General features: G+C 33.2%; 1 protein-coding gene across 2 annotated transcripts in view; it reads right to left on the bottom strand.

Annotated features, from left to right (window-relative positions):
* The window catches only part of LOC113393552 (cuticle protein 19.8), a 205468-nt gene that overhangs the window by 86845 nt on the left and 94612 nt on the right, over nt 1–24011 (bottom strand). The gene's annotated exons all lie outside the window — the stretch shown is intronic.

Raw genomic sequence — 24011 nt, 5'->3', positions numbered from 1 at the left:
TTTCATTTTGACTTGAATATCTTCGATTCGAATGCACAATAACTCATGTTATTTATTAAAGACAGATATTAAGACAACAACTACAGTAAAGTAATTTATATTGCTTAAAATCTGTAAAGCTTATTCCATGACGTTGTTCTAATGTGGATACAGATGAGGCAGACTTTTATCTGACTCATACAGGTTTTCAGACAGTGGTTTCAGTCAATACCGAGCGACCGATGAGAATCTTCTTATATATTAATAGCGTAAGCAGAATTTTGTCCCAGTGATTATGAGACGAAAGCTGCACGTATCAAATATAAAATCACATATAAAATCGGTTATGGTCTCATTTTGAAGAACAGCAAACATAGATTTACAGGAAAAAAAAAGGGTTCTTAATTGCTATTTAGTAAATTGTTAACAAACAATTATTTTAGAGAGAGGATATATAGGTTACTGGGCGGTTCGAAAGCGGTGCTACGGCTGTATAAGAAAAAATGAAAAACGTAAACATAATTAAAGTAAATTGTTATCGACAAACTCCAATTCTAATTGAACTAATGTATACTGACAATAAAAAAAGTTTTCATCATTTTTGCGCCAAATGTACGGCACTTGCAGCTTACAATGAAATGAAATCAAAATAAAACCTGCTGTAGATTTCGAAATTCCTAAAGAAATCCTTTGAATAAACGCGAATATTCGCGAGCGACACACTAGTAATTAAATGAACGATGAAAAAATTGAAGGAAAATGGAGCTTGCAAGAATTGGAACGCGCAATATTTGCTTAAGAAACAAGTGTTATAAGCACTGGAGTATTCCGGCTAACAAAAAAACTTATATGTACATAACCTTCTCCTCAAAGAGAGAGGAGGCCTTAGCCCAGCAGTGTGAAATTTACAGGCTGCTAATGTAATGTAAATGTAATATGTACATAGCTTTTAAAATAAAATTCAATATTAATAGACGACTTACTGTTGGAAGTGACCGCAAGAATTTAAACAAACATTTCACCTCAAATTCCTTTGACGGCAATCGCCACGAAACGTTCAAAGGGAATTTTAATTTGGTAACAATGACCGTTCGTACTCCTTTACTGGTATTAGAAACGTTTGCAGTTTTTAGTTTTAGTAAGTATTGAAAATAGGATGATGTTATTTTTGTGGTCCGAATCTTTGAAGGATTTTAGGGAAAGTTACGGCTTTAACTTGTAATGGATTGATCCAATTGTAATTTCGTGTATTATAATGTCCTACTGGGAGTAGAATTTTGTGCTGTAAGTAGGTACGAAATAATATAATTTAAAGCTCATTCTAAAAAATGAATAATAAAATTAGTCATATTACTCAATATATAAAATTATTTCAAAAATTATTATACTGTTACTGCACATTGTAATAGCGGAAAATATTACCTACTGAATTTCTTGTCGGTTTTTCTCTGTAGAATCTACTTTCCGAACTGGTGGTCGACAATGTGACGAAAGTGCTTTTATGTGCCTACTTAAATAAACAATATTTTGATTTATTTCTGATTTGATACTCACAATCATGACTGCGCGTAACATAGTATAGCAACAAAAGCGAATACAGAATTATAAGGGAATGCAAATTTCCGCTGCAATGTATGTAGATATGACATTTGTTTCGGTATCCCTTGAGAATAGTCGTCGAAGTTGGTCAGGCTATGATTATTATAGATAAGTAAATAAATAACAACAAAATAAGATTTATTTTGCGTATATTTTTGAGATCAACAATTCTTATATAAAAAGATTTCATTTATCTTGACAACAATACAATATCTCAAGATATACGTAACACATAAACATACCGTCTTTAGACATTTTTTATCAATATTTTTTTCCAAAACGTACGCCATATTTTATCAAAGGTTTTTTCAAGAAAATAAAATAGAGACGATACATCTTATAATATAAGTAAACTGTCTTTTAAGAGTAAAAAGCCGTATTTTCTTGATTAAGAAGGGGCCAGTGATGCACCTTATTGAATTAGTTCGTTTGATGTCCGTTAGCGAGACAGGCAATAACAGGAGCGCAATAAAAGGGCCACTTTTAAATGCCTTTACAGGGTCCCGCTGGAATGTTAATTCTACCCGAAGTGATCTAGCGTTTTAATTCAGCAAATTTATATCAGCTAAGTTTTACTTAGTTTGTGATATTTACCAGAATAAGTATTGTTTTAAATATGGCGTAGGTAATTTTTTTGAATTAAATAGAATATATACTAATGTAACCGGTATGAGTACATATTCGATTATCTAAACTCGATAAAAAATATCGACAAATCATTTGTAAAACAAACGAAATTGTGTTTATAATTCGAAATCGATTATTGATAAATAATGGTTGCAGCCACCAAAGCAACTAAATAAGCTACTCGCTAACTTCTATCGGATCGGCCAATCAGATAACGTATTTTTTGTCTGACGTCATTTGATCGTTCCTTTAGTTTAGTTCTTTTTTTTGAATACGCAGCAAATGTGTCAACTAGTTATAACTGGTTACCACCTCCCAAAGACATTAGCGTTGTATGGCATTGCAAATTCGCCACCAACCTTAAGAACGAAGATGTTATATCTATTGTGCCTGTTGTTACACTGGCTCACTCATTTTAAATTGGCACACAACAATAGCAAGTATTAATAGCATTACAAAGTTTTTAGACTTATAATTTTAAGTAAGGCTATTTATAATAAGTTTCTCAAAGTCATTTTAAATCACATACGGAACCCTTGGAAATGTAATTTTTAAAGGCAGCCTAGTTAAGGCGAAGGAAATTTGGAAAGTTAAGTAAGTGGAGCGAAACGACCGATAACGTCTGAAGTAATTTTCCAATATTCACTCTCAATGAGTAATTTATTATATGTAGGTATAATGATTACGGAACTCACATCGTAAATTAGAATAGATTACTTTTAATAAAGCAAGTCGATTTATTTATTACAAAATAATTTTATGAGAAATTTAAATATGATTTTCAATATAATACAAGAGGGCCGCCGGCGAAACTGCGTAATTTTGAAACATATGGTTTTGTCTTGATTTCATTTCATTGTAAACTGCAAGTCACTCGTCTAAATTTTGCGCCAAAATTTTTAAATATTAAATAAATGAAATTTTTAATATTATACATTATTTTTTAATAATTATACATTAGTTCAGTTAGAATTGGAGTTTGTCGATAGCAATTTAATTTAATTTTGTTTACGTTTTTTTTTATACAGCCGCTCTCTAACCGGCCAGTAACTTTTTTCCTCTCTCTAAAATTAATTCCTTGTTAAATTGTAATAATTTAGTAAATTTAATTTTCTGCACATCTGCTGGCTGGTGCTCTTCAAAATGAGACCATAACCGATTTTTATGTGCAGCTATCGTCCCATAATCACTGGGCCAAAAATCATTTTGGTGTAAGTATTTCAAAATTATTAATTAATTTTAATTGTAGTTGTCTCTCGCGGCTTTGCTTTTGTTTTAGCGGTTGGTTGTCAAGAGTGAGGCATAAAAACGTAGCCAAATCATATATATATAACCACTAGTTGTCATTCGCAGCTTGACTAGTGTATTAAGGGTGGGTCGTTAGGAGATTATTTAATACGTAGACGGACCGGTAAATGGGCTACCTGTAAACTGGTCACCACCGCCCAAAGGCATTGGCGATGTTGGAAATATTAACCATCCTTTACTTCGCCAATGCGCCACCAACCTTGGGAACTAAGATCTCATGTCCCTAGTGCCTGTAGTTACACTGGCTCATTTACCCTTCAGAACACAATATTACTAACTTCTGCTTGGCGGCAGAATATCTAATGAATTATGCATAAAGTATGCCTGTTCTTGGATTTCAAGCTTACGTAACAAATTGCATCAAATTCGGTTTGGAGGTTTGGCAGTGAAAGAACAACAGAGACAGACAGACCGAGTTACTTTCGCATTTACAATATATTTATAGATTGTCTTATGAAATTTCAGTTCAAAAGTGTCTATTTTACAGCCAACATTTGTGACGTCACGCAGTTCCTTATTCAATATTTTAATTTCACCTTTTTAATTTGCTTACGAGTGTTACGCATTTGCATTACGCATAAGCATTATATTTAAGATTGCAGGCAACAACGAACCAACTCATACAAAAAAAAAGTACATAAAAAATATTCCATATTATACCAATTTACCGAATCCAAATATTCGAAATTACAAAGTACCTACAAAGCATAAAGCTTTGATTTAGCAAAACCGAACAATACAATAGCGTCATTATCAAATTAACGTCAGAAGGATTTTGTTCAGTCCACCCGTACCCGTACATCCATTAGGAAATTAATCAACAAAACAACGGATGTTAACGCATCTGGCAACTAATCAGAAACACAAATCTAGAGGCATAGCACTCGTACAAACAGAGTCGATGTGGGACAAACAGACAAACAGTGTAGCGCCGCAATGCAGGCGAGTATTCAGCAATTAATCCGTGTAAATAATTTGTATTAGATAACCACGTGATTTTTAGTTGTCGTTAGTGAGCATTGCCCGTTCTGTTTAGGATTGCAAACATCATTAGTATTCCTTCTATTGGGCAACGGCCTCTGTTGGAGAAACGCTCATCTATAGTTTATCGATAGAATTGTAGTTTTATATTGTTTTCTCGTCTAAAGTAAAGAATCAAAGCAACAATTTGTAAATGTCTGACTGCTGCGCCAAGGCTTGATGATCTGTGGGGCTATTACGGTTATAAAATAGCAACTGTAATATAATATTTGTTGCGGATTGATAAATGATTGGATGGAATGATAATTGATACATCAGTATTATGGCATTTTTTTTTATGTTAGAGGTGGCAAACGAGCAGGAGGCTCACCTGATGGAAAGTGACTACCAACGCCCATGGACATCTGCAACACCGGGGGGCTTGCAGGTGCGTTTTTTTTTTTATGTCATCGGTGGCAAACGAGCAGGAGGCTCACCTGATGGAAAGTGACTACCACCGCCCATGGACATCTGCAACACCGGGGGGCTTGCAGGTGCGTAGCCGGCCTTTCAGGAAGGAGTACGCTCTTTTTTTGAAGGTTCCCAATATTATGCATATTACGCTACCGCATAGATCCATAATATTGATTTACATTTTTTTGATATTATTTGATTTGATATCTATCCGCAACAAATGTTTGATAGCAACAGTTGCTATGCTCTAACTGTACTAGACCTACTGAATGGTGGTTAGTTGGTAGTTTTCGTCTAATTGGTGGATAAATCGTACAACCGAACGCTTTTCAAGAGATACAATAGTTACAGAATTTTTTAGATGTATTGCAGATCTTTAAAATGTCTAATAAACTGCGTCGGTATGATGTATCTGTCTCGTATTGATAAGTTACAGTAATGCATTTCATGAAGTGAAATAGTTAAAAACCAACTGTATCTGTATTTCAATTTATTTGACTCACTGCATGAATTACTTTTAAAACAAATAACATATTAATTTAAACACTTCTTTTTTACTTGAATTATCCTCATTCCACTGTATGTGATGGACTGTTACTTTAAGAAGATGAGTTTTTAGACAAGTTATTTGAATATATAAGAAATAAAAATGTATCAATACATACCAGTCGAATTACGTTGTAGTAAAGCTTTGTATAAGTGTTTTTGTAAAGGTACCACCCACCATCAGTTATTCTACCGCCAAAAATCAATACTTGTACTTACTACTAATTGTTGTGATCCGGTTCGAAGGATGAGTAAGCCAGTGCAACTTCAGGCACAATGGTCTTAACATCATAGTTCCCAAGGTTAGTTGGGAATTTGCGATGTAATGAATGGTTACAATTTTTTACAGCTCCAATGGTGGGTGGGTTCTATGGACGGTGATGACCACTGAGCATTTGTTGCCACTTTTTACTATCCACCTACCTGACATAATAAAAGAAAGGTTTATATACATAGTCTATCTCATTATCCCATAGCCCACTCTCATAAGCCCATCAGATTATGAGAGAAATGTAAGTCATTTTTGCACACATGTGTACTATTATATTTACTACTCAGTTGGCAAGTTTTGGCACATTGACATCATCATGAACAATATTTGACTCAAGAAACTGTTATGCCGTTTGCCGTTACGGCATCCGAGTCGATCTTGCTCCAAGGCGCGTCAATAGATGTTACACAACAAAAAACTATTTACTGACGCTGGAAAGTCGCAGGGGATTTACAGGTACTGACGGTATACTCGCTAAATATCAGCGGCTAACTCCGTCCCTTCGGTGATCGTCACGGGATCGCTTACGTAATAAAAATCAAATGTGCCCTGATATATATTGGGTATGTTGACTCGTGCAAAGTCACAATGGGTAACTGGTTAAATAAAATGTTTAAATTTCGACGTTACGGTATACCTCATTTCTACATGTGCAGATACTGTATTGGTTGCGTGTAGTTCGCATTCTGCTTTTCGCTAATCTGGAATCTAACGGTTGCACTGCTCTGAATAATTGCAAGTGCATGCATAGCAACATAATCTAAACGCAGATCGACATTTAAGCATTAATTACAATCAAGATTTGTTCAGCCCCTTTCGGGAATTACAAAGCGTTTTGTTGAATGAAACTAATTTCTCTATTTATATTTTTGTTAACGAACCGACCTGGATTCAAACGGGTCACGATCAAGTAGATAATAGTATTCTGGTTTTCTTTAAGAACTGTTTGAAAGGATTCGTTTCATATACACAACATTAATATTCATAGCGTACGTTGTCATATGTCGCGATTTCGTCAGGTTTAACTAACAAAGGTAAATAACCTTTATTCTTAAACTAACAAAATATTCTTATTTAAATAATATATTCACAACATACGCATCTAAATTTTCCTCGTGAAGTGATTTGTCTATTAACGATGTACAAATATAAAAAAAAAAAAATTGTTATATAATAGATGGCGTTCGTAAGCAATTAAATCGCATTAACATTCTGTTTCATTAAATACGATGAGGTTAATAACAAATTTGGACGAAATATCGTATCAAAATTTCAAGACAGTGTTTCACTAATATTCAAAGGACTTCGGTAATCGGTTTCGAATAAACAGTGCCTATTAAATTTCTAGAGGTTCACACATAATATATAAAAATACACCTTGTAAGTTCTGAAATTAAAGTAAATATACACACAGATGGCTGGGTTTTCAAATTATATATACATTGGTTATCCAGGTGAATTGTACTATATATATTTAGAAATCCATCCTTAAGATTTTCTACATACATTGCCCAGACCGAAATTGTGTATAAAAAAGTCATTAGAACAACTTAACTGAATTCGTTACCGCGTAATCGTTACTTCATGTGCGTGATTTATGTTTAAAAAAATCGGGTGTACAAAATAATACTGTAAACAAGTCCGCATATAAAGTGAGATGAAAATCTGCCTCTAGTGTATCCCGAAAACACATTCAAACCAGATGGACCAGTTCCAATAACAAGACATGACACATTTTACAGTCTGTGAATTTACTTAAATAAAAAAAAACTGTAACTGTATAGTATGAATCAGAACAATTAAATTATGCAAACATTAGAATAGTAATGGCTGTAATCAGAACAATGATCAAAACTGCAATTAGTCACGTGGGTGATTCATTAAAAGGGATAAAAAATTCGACCCTTTGTAAGAACTTCTAAACGTTTGACGAATGACACATAATTTTATACAATTATTAATTATTATTAAAACATTTATGGTAACTTTTACCTATACGTCAATACTGTAACATTCACATTTACTCAAAAGCAAAATGGTCTGTATTAGTCAGAACTATTGTTACGTAATATAACTTTTTTAACAAAAAAAGCACTTTAAACAACACTGCTAAATAAATTTAAAAAAAAACCTATAAATAATTAAATTCCGTATTTTTATTTATTATTAATTATTATATTAAGATATATGTGTGGTTACTATTGAGGTAAAAGTATAACAAAATAATATATAAGAATAAAAAAAATAAACAAAAAACAAACAATTTTCTAAATCGGTTCACAAATGGCGGAATTCAGAGGTAACAAACATTAAAATAGAATTTCGTTCATGTTTTGAAGTCGGTTAAAACTAAATATCATCCCAAAACAGATGTTTCTAAAACTTATATAACCGATAAAGATCTCAACAAGATTCGCTTATAATAACTACGTACCTACGCGTTCAAATAATATCAAAAGCTATTTCGACGATATACAATATATTATTATCATACTTCCCGACACGTCGGTGTTAAATTTCGTATTTTGATAATGACATGTGCTCTACGTTCTACATTTGATCGGATCCACGTGCGTCCCGGGTGTAATATTGCAGTAATTTTCTTGATCATTGACGAGGAAAATATGAATACTGGCAATAGTTCAAAGAGTTAGAATTAACTCGATTACGCTTAAATTATGTGAGCTGAGTTATAAGCGTTGTTGATAGGAACGTCAGAATTATGAGTTGACTTAACTATATCGTCGGTATAAACATTATCACAGTTTACGGTTTATCTTTATTTATTTACATGTGAAGTTCTGCTTACCGATTTCTGCTACGATGGCTTTCTCAGGCCAAACTTACCAATTGCATGTGGCATAATATGCCACAACATATTATTTTTACAAGTTGTTTTGCAAGTGTGAGCATACGCACTCGTCATGATTCTATCGTTTTTATAATTCGAAGAATAACATGGCTTAAATTTTTGGGAATGTAACTTTGCAAACTTCCTAACTTACCCAACATACTAAACTGAGTTGGAACCAAAGTTTCATCCAAACCACCTCGTTGTCCGAAAATCCACAATAGCGGGATTTTTAAGGGATTTTCTGCCTCGCACAATCACTGTAGAACCAGCTTTCGCCGGTGGTTTTTCCGAAACGATACGACTTGGAAACCTCAATGAAAAGAGTTTACACAGCTTCACCCGGTACTGCAGATGCCCATGGGAGGTATTAGTCGTTCTCTATCAGGTAAACCAACTGTTCATTTGCCACCTATACAATAAAAATATAATTATTATGCTTAACTTTAGTTTAGGGATATTTAAGATGATTAGGCCATAATAATTACAAGCAAAAGAAACACAATATAGTAGATCCTCTTTATGCAGTACACTGGTAAGCTATGCAGTACTAGGTAGTAGCGCTTTGTGCAGGTCCATTTGGGTAGGTACCACTCAGTCATCATATATTCTACCGCAAAGCAGCAAAACAGTATTGTTACGTTCCGGATAGGTAAGTGGCAATTACAGGCACAAGGTCAAAAGGGCACATCTTAGTTCACAAAGTGCCACCAACCTTGTGAACTAAGATGTTGCATTGTTTATATGAGAAATGATTAATATTTCTTACAGCACCAATGTATATGGCTACTGTTGGCCAGTCCGCCTAAGTCTGTATAAAATAAAAAAAAAAAACTTACAACTATTAAAACACAAAAGTTCTAACATATATCATATTGCGGTATTTGTTAATTTCATGGTAAGTCTTACACTTTTACTTTTTACAAACCAATAGAAACATTTGGAATAAAGCCAGATGATCGCGATAGATTCTTCAATTTTAATTGATTTTATTATTCTAGTATATTGCCATTACGTATATATACTTACTTCAAATATTTTAATCAATTAATGACATTACTTGAGATTTTTAGGTAGTTCGACGGTCTAATGCAGTTCCGTTGATTGCACTGGCACTGTAGCATCCGCTTGCATTTATGAAATCAATTATTATTAACGACTGACACAGGTTGCATGGGAATGAGGATGGGTCCTAGTGTAAGACGCTAAATGCGCTGACACACTGGCCCCGTCTCATGTCAGGCAAACAGTGTTGAGCCGGAGCTGCCGCGGAAATACCTAAAACGTATCTTAAGCTTATTCTAAATGATGTCTTTGTCCCATTTACAGATAGCAAACTCTTGGACCTTGGAGTAGTAGAGCAAAAACCTTTATTAAAAATACAATACCTCGCCTTATTGCGACAAGAGCTGCTGCTTGCGGCTGGTTCATTTTTTGCCCAAAGGATCGGAATTGCATCTCGATTACAGTCTAAGTATTTGCAACAAGCGAATCTATGAATGACAACACAAACGGGCTCCCTGCGTCAAATGGTTTTATGTAAACATAAAGATACCTTTATTATACGTATATAAAATAATCATGCAATGAAAGCCCTAAATGGGGAAGCCGTAAGAGTTTTGAGGGTTGGTAATTAGCAAATAAGAAGAATTGTAACATTTTATCCTTTATAAAGCGTTTTATGTATTTTAAATTACTTTTTTAATTTCATTAAGTGTTAGTTACACCGTGTGAGGTTCAACGAAAGAAACTTAAAACATTTTTTTTTAATTCTCATGCCTACGTACGTGAGTATTCTATCCCTTAACGCATCGTTCATTCAATTTCATCCAGTGAGATGAAATTTTGGGCAGATATAACTTAAGCCGTAGTTAACTTATGGATACAGGGATTGTAAATTGTTTAACCCTTTTCTTGTTCTATGTGCCACATATAGCTCTTGGTTATTGTTTGAATATTTTGTCTGTATGGAATGGGAACGAGATACAACTACACGAATCAAAGATGTTATTTCCATTGTGCTTGTAATACTTCATACTGGATACATTTATCTTAGTATAGAACTAATCACACTCAGCTAGCTGTTTAGCTAGATGTTTCTAGTTGGTGCTGCCACGGGATGGCACTGAAGTGGCATTGTGCTCTAATAGAATATAGAGCACTGTGCCCATTGACCATACTCGTCGCATGATGACTCATCCCATCTTGTTACGAATTACCACCGTAACTCCTAGGCTAGCGACCAATGCCTTAAAATGTACCTCTCAAAAAGTACTAAGTACCGATTGTATTTTTTTTTCAGTGGTCAGTTAGTAAAAAGATTATAATACAATCATGTATGATCATATACAATTAACGGATTAATTCATAAAAAAACATAATTAGTGATCTCTAGAAAGAATATAATTTGTTCTTTTTGACATATTCACACGCCACTGGCTGAGATCACAGGCTCTCATTAGACGGCGCGTGTCGGTCGCGACGTGTGTAGGGGCCTTAATTGATTATAATAACGCCTGATCTCACCCGTCCATAGTTTTATAAGGGTGACATTACGTACTAATGGCTGCGAACTATTGTTTTCAACGCATTGAAATAAAACGCTTTGTTTTTTAAAAAATGCTTTCAAATACATCTGCCGTGAAACGGAATCGTTAATTGTTAATTGGTTCGTGTATTGCGCTTATAATAGTCAACGACGATTGTTTAAATAAAAAAAAAGAAGTGGACGGAATTAAAAAAAGCATGAAAATATAGTGATTTAAGTTTTGTTTTTGTACATTTTCTATACGTTTTTATATTCCATTAATACAATATTAGAATAGTAGAAAACTTTGTACAGTTTTCTACTATTCTAGAAATATTTCTGGAACAGTACCATCACCGTGGAACAACAGGTGGGGCGTGCAACTCGAAAACTACATACACATACATACAAAGAAGACTCACTGTAACCTATGCCGTTCATTATTAATTCATTGCTGATATTTTTTTAGAATTCAATTAAAATTAAGGGAGTTATAATTAAACCCTCAGAATAAAATCTTTAGACAGTTATATAATACTAAATATTTGTTTGTTGTGGTTTTAGCCACCCACTCTGACTTCACATGAGTAATATAGGCAAATATATTCAGTGTTTAATCCTTAGAAGTTTTTACCATACCAACATTCTAATATTATTACCAGTACCGAGCCAAGCCTGTAAGAAATTAATGTCGCAGTTTGGAGTTCGTATTTATTGAATTGTATTCTGTACGTATGTTTAATCAACATACGTATGTAACTATATCCGTGGAAGAGAAATACTAAGTGCCTCGTCGGTTCTTCTCTGCAGAATTTAAATTCTAAACACAGCCTTGTATTTCATATAAATAATATTTGCTTTAAATTTATATAATATTTCCAGCTTAAATTATAAATATAAATATATATGGAGCGCTCGGAACATTATAGTGAAGCGACAAAAGCGAATACAAAATCAAAAGCGAATGCAAATTGCAAACAGTACTGTTTGTAATAATTTAAATTTTGTTAATAATTAATAATAAAACTGACATCACTCTCGATATATTATCCAAAAAACGTGTCGTTTTGCACTTCTCTTCTAATTATTTACGTTTTATTAGCAAATAATGTATTATCATATCATTATTTCATAACAATATTTTAATTTACAATACCTGTTTGGCTTCATCCGCGTGTGAGCAAGAGGGCATATGATAGCTACCCTTTGTCCTTTACTACACATACAATGTATGTAAATTTCACGACTGATGTAATAGTCAAGACGTGAAGCGCAACAAACAAACTCACTGACGCACTTATAATATTAAATCGGATTTTTATATATTTTGCTACTAACTTAATACCTTTTTAATAATGATACTCAAAGCGTCAATCCATGTCAACAACATCTTTGGACGTGTATTATCAAAGTGTCCTTTAAGCCGACTGGATTTTATATAATAGCCTTAGAATGCAAATCGTATAGAGTAATAAATAATTTATAGCAAGAATAAGGTCGTTTTCGCGTTCCGCGGTCTGCAACGATCCTACCGTGGAAAATAGGATTTTCATCATACTCGAATCTGGCTAGCCATCTGTGCCCAAATCTTATTTGTGACACACTGTTGACACGTATGAGCTTGTAGTTCATCGTTGTCAAATAATTTCTAACGATGGATGGATTGTGTGAAAGACGATATGGTTAAGAATGTTACTTGTGAGATGACGTCTGACAGAGAAGTATGGAAGAAGACTTGCTGCGCCGACCCCAAGTAAGATTGGGATAAGGGCAGGAGGATGATGATGATGATGATACCATGAAAATATGTGAAATTTTATGTGATTATAGTCTACATGGTAATGAGTCGATTCTTCGTCCGTGTAAAGTTAGAAAAAAAAAAATCGTTTTGTTTAGGATATTTTTGTCTAATCCTAAATCTTTACTTGATAGGTATTCGTGCAAGATCGTTTGGGTATCGCCAAGTAGCAATATTAATATTGTTGGGTTCCGGTTTGAAGGGTGAGTGAGCTAGTGTAACTGAAGAAACAAGATACATAACATCTTAGATCCCAAGTTCGGCGGCGCATTGGCGATGTAGGAAATGGTAAATTTTTTTTATGGCACAAATACGTATGGACAGTTGTAATCATAGCATCAGATGGCCTATTCGCCCGTCCGCCTATCAGTCATGGTATACCATAAATATAAGAATTGTGTAGATGTGGCTTATCTTAAAAAATATGTTTTGATAAGGTTTGTTGACCACGTAATATATCTTCTATTGTATATAATAATTAATTGATTTAACCATTTCTTGAAACCAACCCAGTGTATATTCAACTGATATATATCAGATGGAAAATTTCACGATAATCGGTTCAGTAGTTAGACCTGAAAGCGTAATAAATACATAAGCAAACTCGTTTTTGCAATTGTAATATTAGTAATGTGTCTCCCGTGCCTCGGACAGCATGTAAAGCCGCTGATCATTCACCTGATCATTCTCTGGTCGTGTCGGATGTGCCATCGGATCATTAGAGTGAGGGAGAAGGGAGTGAACCTGTGCGCACACAGTTGAGCAATTTAATATGTCCTGCGTAGTTGGCTGGTCTTGGACGACATAATCATTGATAGTACCAAAATAGTCGAATAATTCAATTTAAATTGTTAATATTCTTATTTATTTAATATATCATTTTATAAAATCTTAACTTGATTTCCGCACTAGTAGTTTATTTTTATACAATGTAAATTATTTTTATATAAATGAATATACAAATAGATGTTTGAATTTAGCAAATTTGGAGGTGGCGGCTGTGTGTATAGAGTATTATAGAGGTCGTTAAAATTCAATTGTTAGTGGCCACCCTGCCGGGTCCATCGGCCCCCCTGTAGATGTAATAACTCCATTGAGACTGCATAATTGCAAATCATTTGCGGGTTTTTTGTCCTTAAAGAGCAGGCCGTAGCGTGAAATTATGATATGGAAACCTCAAGAGGAATTAAATTGTTCAGGGATTGGGGCTGATAGCTTGGCTAATAGATGATGGAAATTAGAATGTATTTATTTCTAACGTAAATTATGGTTGGATTTGATTTATCACTTATGTTTTATAATCTATTTATAAATAGGTCATTGCCCTCTTCTCCCCTGTCTGTCATCCCATATTTTTAATGTAAATAAGAGTACAAAAAACTTGCTCGATATATGCAAATTAATATATATATTTTTTATTTTCAAAATTGATAGTAATCGAAATTTAACCACAGCGATACTAATTCAATTAAAAACACTATTGTAATTAATTGATTATATATTAGCTATAAAATATTTGAAGCATAAAATATATTTTAGAAATTCGACCGCTCTGTTAACAAGCATAAACGTGCCCGACGGTAGACGAAACTCCAGACGAACAGGTGTTAGTAACTATTATATGTGAAACTTATACCATTGCAGTACTTTTCAGAACGAACTCACTTTGCATCTCACTCGTGAAATGTCGTTAATTGATTTGCAGTGAGACGCTGTATTACATAGACAAATATATCATATTCTATAATATTTGTACATTTACAATTACATAACTAAATTAAATGTATTAAATAATTATATTATGAAACAAGTTTGAAGTTTGATTCGTGTCTGTGGTCATATGAGACCGTTGACAAAGATGTCGATCAAGTTATTTTAGTATATAGTTATCTCAAGACCCAGGACTAAAAGTATTGTAATTTCTCTCGTCTATCACACTAAGGTCCTAGCGAGTATTTTAGTCCTGTCTATTTCAATCAAGTGCTGTCAAAAGGACTCGGCAACATTGTGTACAGCGATGTAAGAATACAATTCGTATGTCACTCGTGAAACGTTGACAACTGACTTACAGTGATACGCCATTTTGATTCGTGTATCCTATAAATTTTATAATTATTATAGTAAATGTCACATATCACATTCTGACATTTCACACTCGTGTTGTGCGGTGAGATTTGAGTTCCTTGTTACAGAATAGCCTTACTGTACGACTTTCGACTTACTACATATTTTGTGAACCTATACTGAGCAGTATAGGTTCTCAAACTATATAGGAACTATAGGAGGTAAACTTATTGTTGTCAAACTCCTTACAACAATGACATCCAGTCAATGAGTCATACGCCATCTCCCCATTACTAACATAATATTTGATATCGAAAATGAGTAAATGAGAATTGTAATCCTTATATAATATATATTATTGAAGAATATGTGAAGTGACTGATGATTAGAATTATAGAATTTTATATCTATTATGTTAATATTATTTGTCTTCGATAAAAATAGACAATTAAAAAAAAAATATTCTCTGAATTCTCCGTGGCTGAGTAGTGCGTACACCGGTTTTCATGGGTACGCCACTCCGAGGTCCCGGGTTCGATTCCCGGCCGAGTCGATGCAGAAAAAGTTCATTAGTTTTCTATGTTGTCTTCGGTCTGGGTGTTTGTGGTACCGTCGTTACTTCTGATTTTCCAAAACCCAAGTGCTTTAGCTACTTACATTGGGATCAGAGTAATGTATGTGATGTTGTCTAATATTTATATTAAAAAAAAAAACTCGAGTATATAAGACAGTGTAATTTGATGAAAAGCCTGTAACAGAAAGCTAATTATGTAGTCACCCTGGTCACTTATCTCTCCATTGCTGTTGAATGCCTCAATATACGTGTTTTAAGAATACGTGCCTTGAATTCAATTGGTTTGGTCAACGGTCACCCCAATCATTGTTGTTTTGAAGTCGTATAACTGTCCATATCAACAACAGCAAATACAAAGTTTACTTTATGTGAATCTTGTTCATAAAATATTTTATTACCTGGGAGATATTTCTAATGTATTTAGATTATTTGTACGTTTGGGAAGATAACTGATTATCCTTAACACAGAATTGAATTTGCCTGATTTATGTTGTGTTTGATGATATTTGATACAAAAACGCTTCTTTATGAAGTTTACTTGGATAAAATACATTTGATTTGATTTGATGACTGTGTTATTATACACTGATACGTTTATTGTCTTAAATCAACCATGGAATTTTTCATCAATATATTGTTGAATTATTGTTTTTATTATAAAGTTAATAACTAGAGAGCCGAGATGGCCCAGTGGTTAGAACGCGTGCATCTTAACCGATGATTTCGGGTTCAAACCCAGGCAAGCACCATTGAATTTTTATGTTCTTAATTTGTGTTTATAATAATCTCGTGCTCGGCAGTGAAGGAAAAACATCGCGAGGAAACCTGCATGTGTCTAATTTCAACGAAATTCTCCCACATGTGTATTCCACCAACCCGCATTGGAGCAGCGTGGTGGAATATGGTCCAAACCTTCTCCTCAAAGGGAGAGGACGCCTTAGCCCAGCAGTGGAAAATTTACAGGCTGCTTATGTAATGTAATGTAATAACTAGATAATTTTTTTATAACATAACTATATTAAACAAAATAATGAATATATTTATAGAATCGAACGAAATAAATATACATTCAAGTTATCGGTATTGAATTATTCGAATAAATCCATATGAATGTAGACGATAATAAAATAATTTTCTCAATCGGAACGCACCCCTACGTGCCTAATAAAACCGACTATCCATTCGTTTAACTGCCAACATTCCATCCTAATCATTAAATCGTTGATGCGTTATAAATATATCGCTTATATTTGGTTTTGTGTCTGTCTGTCTGCCAACGATTCAATTGAAAAGTTGATAATTTTATGTAATTTTTATTACTTTACTAAATAATACAACTACCAACTAATGAATAGCCTTTGGGTTTGTTCGATCGTCCGACTGAAGAATGTATTTAGTTGCACACTTGCAACTTCTATTTGCTTATTTTAGTAATCATGGCCTTATTACTGATTTCGTTCACGGCGACTATTTCCAAGTAAAATACCCAAAAGTAGGAAATTCATATTATAGTGCTTGGCTAAGGCCTCCTTTGAGGAGAAGGTTTGGAGCATATTCCACCACGCTGCTCCAATGCGGGATGGTGGAATACACATGTGGCTGAATTTCGTTGAAATTAGACACATGCAGGTTTCCTCACGATGTTTTCCTCAACTGCCGAGCACGAGATCAATTATAAACACAAATTAAGCAAATAAATATAATCGAATAATAATAATAATTTCATTCGTTTGTTAACATTATCTATAACTTATTTCTTTTTATTTGTGTGACTTTATGAAAGACAAATTATTTTTCGAACACAACGCTGCAGAACGATGACTCATTTTGTCTCTTATACTTGGGTCACTCAATAACATTATCACTAACTAAAAGAATACATTTTAATGAAATGTATTCTTTAGTCCCTTGTGTTACAGTGCAAAATCCTTTGAAAGCTTAAGAGACCCTAAAAATATATTTTAGAGGAGATAGAATCGTTCCAAATATGTACAAACTTGGGGTGACTTAATATAACCTATTCCATAGATTCATCGTATTTATTAAGAACAAAAAAATACTCATATGGTATTAAATTATAATAAAAAAAAAAAAAACCATTTTAAAAGCATTTATTCGTAAATAATAATTTTAAAAAAAGAACAGTCTATAAATATTCATAAAAAACACATTTCTTTGGAATTTAAGCGTGTTCATATTTTTATCTTTCGTTAAATTTTCGAAATAGACGAATATTTATAGAATCACTCTCGTGACTGCAAGTCATTCTATTACATCGTATTTACTTGTAGATCAAGTTATTCATTTAATGCTCGTCCTTTACGATGAAATAAGATTTCAAATTAAATAAAAGCGTTACAATTATAATGGATTTTATGAATAGGAAATGTTGCAGCAAGATGTTGATGTACAGAATAGGGTAACACCCGAATATCGAACGTTTTACTAATCCTGTCCATTCGCACCCTTGCAAAGATTGTGAGGGAGCAGCATTATCGGGGGATTTGTTAATTCCTCTGCTGCTTATCGCTCTCATCCTGGCTTATTTAACATTTCGTGTTAATTTTTATTGATATGTTGTATCATTGACATTAATACTTAAGCATGTATGAATACATGAATGGCTTGATCCTGAGTTCAAACTCCAGGTCGAGCCGATAGAAAGTTATTTGACATGTCTGTCGATAACATCAGTATCAGTCCGAAATCCTGAAGTTTGTACACTCCCGTACTCTGGCGATCACGTAAAGCTGTTGGTCTGCGCCTGAACTCTTTCAATTTTGGTTTTACGGTCCCATCGGAGTATAAGAGTGGAGGAATAGAGAGTGCACTTGTGATTGCGCACATATTTGTGTACAATAATTTGACCTTCATAGTTGACAGTGGTTGAAATTGGTCAGGAGGACATTATCATCTATGAAAATACATTACGCTCTTGCAGTTCCCTAGTAGCGCAATTCTCTTCGCGTCTCACTTGTTACGCTATTTCGATGCGCATCTCATAATGACATTCCACGTTCGTGTTCTGCGATGAATTTCGGGTCCGGTCTATAACACTATAAAACTATAATTGGCACTTGAAAAAAAAATCCGTCTTATATTTCGAAATTCAGTGAAGACGAAACGAACACGAGTCGATGTATGGCATTGATGCTTCCCTGGATTATTGTTCTAATTCCATATTGGTGCTTATTCATTTTATCGTCTGAATGGAGAATTAATATTGACACGAAGACATAATATAGACCAATTTATAATCGATTTAATTGTTCATACGTAATTGGGACACGTATTCCTCGCTTACAATTTACTATCAATAAAATTAAACCTTTATACGTATGTTCGCAGATTAAATGCATATAAGGTATTGTTTGTATGATAAAATCCTTCATGAGCCGTAAACCAATAACGATTCAGGTTATGGTCGTGATAAAAGGGTGTAGTTGTATATATCTGTTTAAATCTGCTGTATGTATATATATCACTGAACCCCTTTTAAGCGACTGGACCGACATTGATATTTTTTTGTGTGTTTCTTTGAGTTTGTGGATTTAGAATGGTTCCGGTAGATGGCGCATTGATTGTGTTCTACTATTATTTTCAGATATCAAAAATATCAATTTAAAAAAAATGTTGAATATAATCAAATAAATTAACATATGAATAACCAACTAGACAGATAAGGGTTTCAATATAATATTTTCATTCGGTATTTCCTTTGCTTGCTTGGGTCTGATGGCAATGAGAAAATAAGCTGATATACGACATTTTCCCAACCGTGATTTTATTTTTTTCAATGTCGAAGCTCGCCTCAAAACTGGCCTTTTGCTAAATTCCATTAATTCATTTATTTTAAATTTCAGCGTGTGGTTAATTTAATTGTGTTATTGTATTCTGTTTTTCTTTTTTCTTTCAACAACTATGTATCAAAGATGGCACCTCATTTATATATCAATGAATTTATAATCTCTCGTTGATAATATAATAAATATATTGAAATATTAGTTGTCATTTAAATGAATAGTGACGTCATAATAGTTTACACTCCGTAAGATTCTAGGAATCCAATTATTTTAGATATCTTCACAAGCTTAACGGTTTCATCTCCTTGGCTTGACTGTAATAAAAATTAAATTCTACATTTGCCGCAACCAATACGGCCATTCGGAACTTCCCTACTGCGAGGTACTAAGATTGTATCTGTGTCCGTCGGGGAGCATAATTGGTTGCGATGCCGGCGAGATAACTCAGTCTGGTCTCGCAGCTGATTAAACGTACATGCATATTTGGTCTTTCAATTCCATTCCATTTGCGTGTTCAATCAAGGCAAAAATTCAAGCTCATTTTTTTTCAACTTTTAAATAAAGTACTTCATTAATCAGCAACCCATTGTTCATCTTTCATAATATTTATAAATAAATATTATCAACTTGTACTGATTTCTGATCCTGATTCAATTATTTGTCATTTGGTGGTTCGATTTCCCAACAAGACATAGATAAAATTTGGCCGATGTCAAGTTAAGAATCAAAATCAAACCATTCCTTAAATGAAACAATTATATTGCTTAAAATGTTCAAAAATAATTATTAGTATACAGTAACAATACTAACGAGAGGTTTATTTTCATTTCAAATAGAAGTACAAATTAATTAGGATTCAAGCTCTGTGATAGCTTGGAAGAAAACTATATTCGAGAAGTATCATAGAGATATAAAAGCGTACCAGTGAATAGTCATAAAGGAAATAGGACATGACCAGAAGCTTAAAAATCACATAAGGAAGTAGAACGCAATAATGCTATAATTACTGTTTTTCCTTCAGCATTAAAACACAGCGCTTTATGGCACAAACAATTTTGCTTACCGCTAATGGCGTCACGATGACATAGTATTCGGATAGGTTGCTGTAATTATGGGAATCAGGGTAATTCGCCGCTTAGTACGGAAGGTTTTTGCTCGTTAGGAATCCCCCAGGGCCCGACTGTAAGCGTATTTAAAAAATCTTCGAAATAAATGATACAACTATTTATAAAGGATTACTTTGTTAATTGAATTAATTGTATAATGTCAAGGTTTAATTTCTCCTTAATATCTTGTAAAAATACTAGGAAAATTTAGATTAAAAAAAATAAAAGTATATTTTTTTTAATTTAAGTTAAGGGTAATTCATAGAAAAAAAATATTACGAGATAAAAAAAATCGTTTAGTATGATGTAAGTTCCGTTGGTATTAGGACCACGCCAATTTGCTCCATTGAGCCGAGAAATGCCACGTCATCGCGGCTGAGCTTGCCGGTGAGCTCGCATGAAAGGGTTTTATGGCACTGGTACTAAAGTCATGAAACTGCGCAATGGACACTTTTCCTAATACCGACTATTGCGAGTTGTGAACTATTCTATTTGCATTTCATGATTTGTCGACTGTCGAATCTGTGATTGGCATTTGGATTTATAGATATGAGGATCGTAATCCTGATTCGTGAAGCTCTTGACAATTCGATTTGGTGAATCAGCATCTGTGTTATTGTATCGGTGATTTAACTTCAATTCAGTTACATCAAAAATAATAATCTTTATTGTTAAGCTTCTCTTAACAATAAAGATTATCGGATTTTATTATTATTATATTTTCGGATTTTTTTCGAGTTGATTGGTGATGATGATAATGTATCTTCTCGGTAGAATCGACATTCCAAGCCGGTGGTAGCTTTACTTTAAATAGTTTGTTAAAGGACGATTTAAAAGTGCTTGTAAAAGCCTACTTGAATAAAGTATATTTTGATTTGATTTGTATTCAGTAAAAGTCAGGTATGTTTTTTTTTGTCGATTTTTTAAACAAACCTCTTTGATGTTTTGACCTTCAGCTTCAATATATTTGTTTTATCCACTAGGCTCTCTTAAGCTGGTTGTATAATGTATTGACGTTTTAACAATTTACTTCAGAACTAAGCTTTATTACGACGTATTAGGTAAATTACTATGATTAGCGTAATTAAAATCATTAAGTGGTACGAAGTATGTCATATAAAATATGAACAAAGGGAAACTTTAATTATTTTAAAGGGAGTAATATTATCAAAAATATACTTTTTCCTGGTCATGCCTTAAAAGTCTATTACATTAGTACTAAAAAAATAGCAATATTTTCTGTCAAGCACATATATGCTACAGACTATGTATGTTATGCCCTTAAACCTAAATTCATCCTTTGGCTTATATTTCTATTTTTACTTCATTGTATAGAACAATCTCGAGGCAAAAAAACAGTCATTACTAAACATCTGAGTAAAATTTTTACGACCATCCTCACGACATAATATAATTACGCTAACCGCTCACAGTACTGAAAATCAGATCATCCGCTGAGCAAACAAAAGGACAATTAGACAACGATACGGCACATGAATAGCTTAATGTAGACACAAACGCTGTTTACATTTCTCTCTTTGTTACGGGCGAAATAAACGAGCGGTTAAATCCACGATACAATTCAAATACAGGAACATTAAGCTTGGATTTAAAATGTATCGCCATAAGTATTAGTATTAGTAGTTAATCATTTTAAAACATAACTGATTATTCTTTATTATGATCCGTCTTATTTTTTATCTGTGCAGGAAGGCAGTGCAAATGAACTTTGTAATGAAAGTGATCTGTCCATAGATATTTGTTCTGAAAGACACGTAAACTGATGCTTGAAATATTTTACCATCAAACTGACGTGGCAGACACTGGACTGTGACGGACGCGCTTACTAAAGGTGGAATGTATGAATTCGAACAATAACGAAATCATTAGAACGATAAGAGGATAAAAAACGTATATACAGAAGACGACAGTTCAGATATGTATAGTTCATTTATATAAGTTTCAAGTATATATATACGCCAATACGCCAACATTGGGATATTATTTACTTGGTTATAGATATCTGTGCAAACCCGTGTCAGGAGGTACCTTCCGCCCATCAGATATTCTAGCGACAGCATTAGTAACAGCATTACTCAGTATTTTGTGTTCCGTTTTGAAAGATGAGTGAGCCAGCGTAACCACAGGCGCAAGCGACATGATATCTTAGATTCTATATTATATGGCGTATTGCTGTTTTAAGGAATGGTTAATACTTCTTAGGGTGCCAATGTCCGGTGACGATAGTCACCACGCATCATTGGGCCATTGCTCATCAATCTACCTTAGACCATTAGGCTTTTATTAGTAGTAGAAGTAGTATAGTATTTATTATTTGGAATAGAATAATCCATTTTCAAATAATACTACTGTTAGTATAAAGGAAGTATTTAAAATTACTTTTCTCACAGTATCATGGCTATGGACGCGGGTGACCATTGCCTGCAACAAGTATGTTGATAATAAAAAAAAAAACTGGTTCGACAAGTAGACATTTAAATGAGAAAAATACAAGTTAATGTTTAAAGGTTCATATTTCATTTTAAAGTGCGTCGTTAAACTTGAGCGTGTGTACTTCTATTACTCTTAATTATGATATTTTAGACAGAATAATTAGGTTTAATGCCATATACTTGAAAATATTTTTTTAAAAAGTATAAGTACTACCAACATGAAAATACATATTTTATATTTTAATCCTACTAATATTATAAAAAGTTAAGGTTTTTTTTTATTTCATTGGTTCGCAATGCCACCCATTGAGCCTCACATCATATTATATTATAGTTTCTGGATGTAAATAAGCAATTTTAATCTTCTCTCTTATATATGTAATATTAATGTTTTTTTTTATGTTTTACAAAACTTAACTTGAAATTGTCGACCTCGACCTTGAAAAGAAGGTTGAATTTCGTTTTTTTGTGATGACACGGCTGTGAGTGATACGAAAAATTATGAAAAGTTACTTTTTAGTTGCTTCATTTACGTTCAACAATTTAGGTTCTATAGATTTTTACCTACCGTTGATGGTCATTGAGATATATATAGTTATATATGCATTTCTCGGCCTGTTTTTCGAATTTAATGACTGGACTAATAAACAAGGGCTACATTAAATGAGTATCAGTGACGAAATCATTCTTTCTCTATTAATAAAAATATTTTCACTGTATTTTATCTCTGGTACATTAAATTATAAATTGTTGACAATGTTAATAAATTCAATGAATTCTGGGTTAATAAGAAAGAGACAAATATTTTGTATAACTTTTATGTGATATTTTTTAACATATGATAGTATGTAATATTCTGCTACATATGAAGAAATATGTTTTAGAATAGACCATTGACCTATATAGAACGTAAATATACTCAAATTATGATTTTTGATCGTTTTTAAACGACTTCAAAATAGATTAAAATATGTATAATCTTAGTTTTCAACTATTGCTTGGATATAGTCGATTTCAATTGTGATTTATAAATCATTTATAAATGTAAGATAAACTTGATCTCATTTGAAA

Source organism: Vanessa tameamea, chromosome 6 (genome assembly GCF_037043105.1).
Source record: "Vanessa tameamea isolate UH-Manoa-2023 chromosome 6, ilVanTame1 primary haplotype, whole genome shotgun sequence".
NCBI classification, from domain to species: domain Eukaryota; kingdom Metazoa; phylum Arthropoda; class Insecta; order Lepidoptera; family Nymphalidae; genus Vanessa; species Vanessa tameamea.
Note: the sequence above shows the minus strand (reverse complement) of the source record. Positions and strands in the feature narration are given on the sequence as shown.